The following is a 6,147-nucleotide window of genomic DNA, read 5'->3' on the forward strand; positions in this document are numbered from 1 at the left end:
CGGACACGGAGCAGCAGTTCCTTGTAAGTATTACACTGCCCAATTTTGTTACTTTTCCCCCTGAAACTAAACATACCATCGTTTAAATTTAGATAAAGTCCATGCATCTAGTCCTGTGCATCTATGTACTGTGATCTTTGTTTTTAATAACAAGTTAAATTATTAGCTGCATTTATTTCAAAGCGCTTAAATAAATATTCTCTGGATTATCCCATTAAATATCACAAACACACCATTTACGCTACAGCGGACCATGTCAGATATTGAGTGACGTGAATTACCTGTGAAGTATTTAGCAGCTTTAACTAATTTGGCTTCAGGTAATAAGGTTGAATGGACAAGATGAAACGCTAGAGCTGGTGTAGGATAACTGCAGCTTGTGTAACTCTTCTTTATTAGTGTTAAATGCATGAAATGGGTTTTGACATGATCTAGGAAAAACATGCTGACAGTAGTTTTCCTATTAGGCTATCAATCAAACGGTCATGAATCAATGTGGTTTCTGTTTTTCATTACTCAGGCTGTTTATGTGCTGCCACTGGCAATGTGAATGTAATAAAGCTTTTACATTTGCATTTAGTCATTGATCAGACGAATCATCCAAAGCGACCTACAGTGCAAATGAGGACAACAGAAGAAATCAAACCAACAAAAGAGCAATAATATGTAAGTGCAGTGACAACTCCCTCTTAGTCTAACACAGTACACCCAGCAAGGTTAGTAGCTGGTTATAAGTGGATAGAATATAAAACATTAGAATAGAAACAGAAGAGTATGATATGTTACATATGTTATGTTATAGTAGAATGTTATGTTACACAAAATGCAAAATGTGACTCACTTATAATATACAAGACCTCTGTTCTATAAAAACTACTGCTTATTGCGCAAAAGAGTGATTTTGTGGGTACTCTTTTGACATCCAGCAAGTGAAAATCATGCATTCGATCACTTGATTTCTGTAGACAGGAGTTCACAAAGTAGAATGTCTTCCACTGGGAAAATTCGTCACACTTCCCTGAAAACCTCTCATTTATCACAACTGTGAGGTCCACAACTGTGATAAAAACACCACTGATGTCCGAGCAAGACATAAGAGAATTTGACACATGATGCTTAAATATGTCAAGCCTTAGATCACATATTTGACCAAATCTCATTTTTATACATCAAAGACCAAAATAAAAAATGTTAAAACAGCAACAGCTATCTCTCAAATCCAACCCTTGTAGAACTGAAATGAGTTATGAATGTCCATTCATGATGATTTTAAGGAGTCTGGCCCATGCGCCTTAAATCACTGATTTGACCTACTTTACATAAACTCAGAAGATTCTGTTGAATTGGCTTCATTTTTACACTTCTGAGATGAAATGACTTCAACACAATGTTATCTCAAAAAGCCAACCAAAATACCCATATTGGTCAAAAAAAAAAACGTATGCTTTTTTCTTCGATGTTGAAGTCAACATGAAATATTGTTGAATATCCTTCAAAACTTAACAAAATTAAAACGGCTTATGAACACCCCTTTACTCATTATTTTGATACTCAAGTTTTTGAAGCTTTAGATCACCAATTAAAGGTGCAATAGGTGATTGTCTTTTTGTTATGCTGGTTGAAAGTCTCTTCACATCCCGATAGCAATCATTAAGTTAAGTGGTCTAAATGTATTTATATGTATTTATATATTCTGTGGAAGGCGTAGGACCAAGAAATGTTCGTCCAATCAAAACCCTCTGTACCGAGCATTTTTATTTACTTTCCTACCTGCCTGTCAACATCTGTATTTGCATACCTTTGCACACCCGGTTCGCGCAGACAGGATACATCATCAGCTCGTTCAGCCGAGTATGCTATGCAGACAGAGAGAGAATGGCAGGCAAACATCAACAACCTGATCTTCCTTACTGGTATTGTAGTACTTATACTAACTGTACTATAAAGTTTTCTCACCGATGAATGACATATGATGCATTGTAGTAATGTTGTCTCTAGTCGTCTGATTTGTTTGCGTATATGCGACTCTGAGGTTTGAGGGGTTTGAGTGTTAGTATCACCAGAAAATGTAGGTGGAGGGAGTGAATGAATTGCATTCTCTGCCACCCTCATTACTAACAACTGAGGTGCCCTTGATCAAGGCACCGAACCCCTAACTGCTTCCCGGCTGCCACAGGCAATTGCCTGCCCACTGCTCTGTGTTCACTACTCACTGCTGTGTGTGCACTTGGATGAGTGAAAGGCAGAGCACAAATTTCAAGTATGGGACACCAAACTTAACCACACAACAAACAACATCACTTTATGTCACACTATCACTATTAAACAAGGTCAAGTTGAGCTTTATTGTCATTCTGCTACATGTTGGGACATATAGTGGAACGAAATGTCGTGCCACACAGGACCACGGTGCTACATAAATACAGACATACAACAATGAAGTAAAACAGTATAAACCTATACACAACTAATCTACTAACAAATTTTGGCTATAAATATACTACATATAAATGGTTACCTATACATCAACTAAAAAATACAAACTATACGAATGCTTCACATAAATACTGTACATGTACAAAGAGAAACATCGTAAGTCAAGCAGCTGGCTGGGGAACAGTGCAAGATGATTTGTTGTGCATGAGCATGTTAACATACATATATTACTGAGTCTTTTCTGGGATTATGTACACAGCAGTGTGTGTGAAAAGTGTCTAGTGCGCATAGAGGAGAGTGTGTTACTACAGGTGGTTTGTACAGGCCCACTCACCTGTGTGTAGCACACTTTGAATTGCACAAAAAAGTTTCAGACAGTTTTTTCCTTTGATGTGGTAAGGTTGGGGGGTGTTTAGGGTGGGGGTGGTTGGTGAGATGGTCCATGTTTCAGGAGGTAGGGGGTTTGTATGGGGTTTCAGAGGTGGGCGGGGTGATTTGAGTTCAGGGCTCTCACAGCCTGGGGGAAAAAACTGTTGAGCAGTCTGGTGGAGCGGGCTCTGATGCTCCAGTACCGTCTTCCTGGTGGTAGGAAGACTATGCGAGGGATGGGTGGGGTCCTTCAAGATACTGTCGGATTTGCTGGATCATCGTGTAAGGAAAATGTCCAGGATGGAGGGGAGAGGGGCACCGATGATCTTTGCAGCTGTGTTCACTGTCTGCTGGAGGGTCTTGTGGTCTGCTTCTCTACAGTTCCCATATCAGACAGTGATGCAGCTGGTCAGCACGCTCTCAATGGTTCCTCTGTAGAATGTGGTAAGGATAGGTGGAGGGAGACTTGCTCTTTACAGCTGGCGGAGAAAGTGTAGGCACTGTTGTGCCTTCTTGGAGAGTGACATGGTGTTGGTGGTCCAGGTGAGATCCTCTGTGATGTGCACCCCCAGGAATTTAGTGCTGCTGACTCTCTCCACAGTCAAGCTGTCGATGGTCAGTGGGGAGTGGTCAACGGAGTTTCTCCACAAACTGAGAAATGATGCAGTCCATAACAACCTCCTTTGTCTTCCCCACATTGAGGGACAAGTTGTTAGTGCCACACCATTCAGCCATCTGTGCCACTTCCTCTCTGTAGTGCGTTTCATCGTTGTTGCTGATGAGACCTACCACTGTTGTGTCACAAGCGAACTTGATGATGTGGTTGGAGCTGAACTTGGCAGTGCAGTCGTGGGTCAGCAGCGGGCTGAGCACACAGCCTTGTGGGGCACCTGTGCTCAGTGTGGTAGTGCTCGAGGTGTTATGGCCGACACGAACTGACTGAGGTCTTCTGGTTAGAAAGTCCAGGATCCAATTACAGAGGTAATTGTTAAAGCCCAGCAGGTTTAGTTTATTACTGAGCTGTTGTGGGATTATTGTGTTGAATGCTGAGCTGAAGTTGATGAACAGCATTCTAACATAGGAGTCTTTATTTTCTAGGTGGGTAAGAGGTCTTCCTTATATCGGCTGGAGACAGTCAGTGCGCCTGGTCATTGGGAGGTGTGGGCAGTTTTTTGTGCAGGTGTGTCATTCTGCATTTCAAACTGTGAATAAAAGTGGTCGAGTGCATCTGGGAGGGATGTGTCATCATCACAGGCCTGTGACGGGGGCTTGTAGTCAGTGATGGTCTGAATGGCTCGCCACAGGCTCTGTGTGTCTCTGCTGTCTGTGAAGTGATTGTTGATTTTTTGAGCATATGACCGTTTTGCATTTTTGATGCCACAGGACAGATTGGCTCTTGAGCTTTCATTCACGGCTTCTGGTTGGCACATGTGGTGATGGTCTTGGTGACTGTCTCATCAACCATGCACTTTTTGATATAAGCATTCACCGTTTCATTGTACTCCTGCAGGTCAGTGTGGTTGTTGTAGGTGGCCACCTATTTAAAAATGTTCCAGTCTGTGCACTGAAAGCAGTCCTGTAGTGTTGAGGTAGCATCATCTGGCCAAATTGTGATTAGTTTTTGAACCGGTTTGGCGAGTTTCAGAAGTGGATTATATGCTGGGATTAGCAAAGCAGAGATGTGATCCGAGTACCCAAGGTGGGGGCGGGGTTCAGCCTTGTACGCATTCTTTGTTGTTTTACACAAAGTCCAGTGTATTGTTTACCCTTGTTGGTATGTTCACATGTTGGTAGAACTTTGGCAAAACTATCTTTAAGTTTGCATGGTTGAAGTCACCGGCTATGATAAAAAAGCCATCGGGGTTATTTGTTTGTTGTTCGCCGATGGCACTGTACAGTTATGTTATGTCAAAGTGAAACACTTAAGAATATATTATATATCAGTGGCGAGCGGTGACTTTTTTTTTAAACTGGGGATACTGAGTGATAAGATTAAGACCCCCCTCCCCATCGGTTTTTAGAACACACTTAAAGAGGGATCACAGATAACAAACAAGAAACACAGTGGCAAGTGTCGATTTAAAAGTATGCACATTTCCTACTTTATTTGTAAATAAAATTCATCTCCAAAGTCTTCTTCTTTCGTTTTGGGTTTATCCATTGTTATTCGAATGCTATAAAAAATATAGCTGGTTTTCCAAGTAAAAACCACCAAAAATAACGTTTACACGTACCCAGATAGCACACGTACGTCTGCAAGATGTCTGTTAAAGATCTCTTGATCTGGAAAGCATCTGCAGTTTACAAACATCTGACAGACGTCTTTCAGATGTCAGTTTTACATACATTCTAAATCATAAACATCTTAATGACATCTAATAGACGTCTATTTGGCATCTAAAAGGAAACGTCCTATAGACGTATTGTAAATGAGCAAATTCTGTAAAAAATACATATTGCAGATGTAAATGCAGATGTCAGATAGACGTCTCCGAGATGTACGTGTGCTGTCAGGGTAGTTACGTTATACGCAATATTCAGAGGGTGGGGAGATGGGGTGGGGGGTTTTCCTACAGTTTATATGTCTCTGCATCGACTGAATTATTTTTTTAATATATTCCCAGTAGGGGTGTAACGATTCACTCGTTTTCTCGATGCATCGATTACAAACCCTGACGATGCAATGCATTGATCTTGAAACATAGATTTTTGAATCTTGATCTGGAAAGCATCTGCAGTTTACAAACATCTGACAGACGTCTTTCAGATGTCAGTTTTACATACATTCTAAATCATAAACATCTTAATGACATCTAATAGACGTCTATTTGGCATCTAAAAGGAAACGTCCTATAGACGTATTGTAAATGAGCAAATTCTGTAAAAAATACATATTGCAGATGTAAATGCAGATGTCAGATAGACGTCTCCGAGATGTACGTGTGCTGTCAGGGTAGTTACGTTATACGCAATATTCAGAGGGTGGGGAGATGGGGTGGGGGGTTTTCCTACAGTTTATATGTCTCTGCATCGACTGAATTATTTTTTTAATATATTCCCAGTAGGGGTGTAACGATTCACTCGTTTTCTCGATGCATCGATTACAAACCCTGACGATGCAATGCATTGATCTTGAAACATAGATTTTTGAATCGGGAATCACCGATATCAGACAGTAATCGATTTAAAACGTTAAGAATCGAATGAATCGCGATTTCTATAGTGCTATAATGCTTTCAAAATATGAATACACATGAAATTACTACAAGCACGAATTAATGGAGACCTTGAACAGTGTTCGTGCCCTCGCATCTCTCCTTCACGCGCTGCAGTATTTACTGC

Source organism: Sinocyclocheilus rhinocerous, unplaced genomic scaffold, assembly GCF_001515625.1.
Source record: "Sinocyclocheilus rhinocerous isolate Xijiao unplaced genomic scaffold, SAMN03320098_v1.1 scaffold1418, whole genome shotgun sequence".
Lineage (NCBI taxonomy): Eukaryota > Metazoa > Chordata > Actinopteri > Cypriniformes > Cyprinidae > Sinocyclocheilus > Sinocyclocheilus rhinocerous.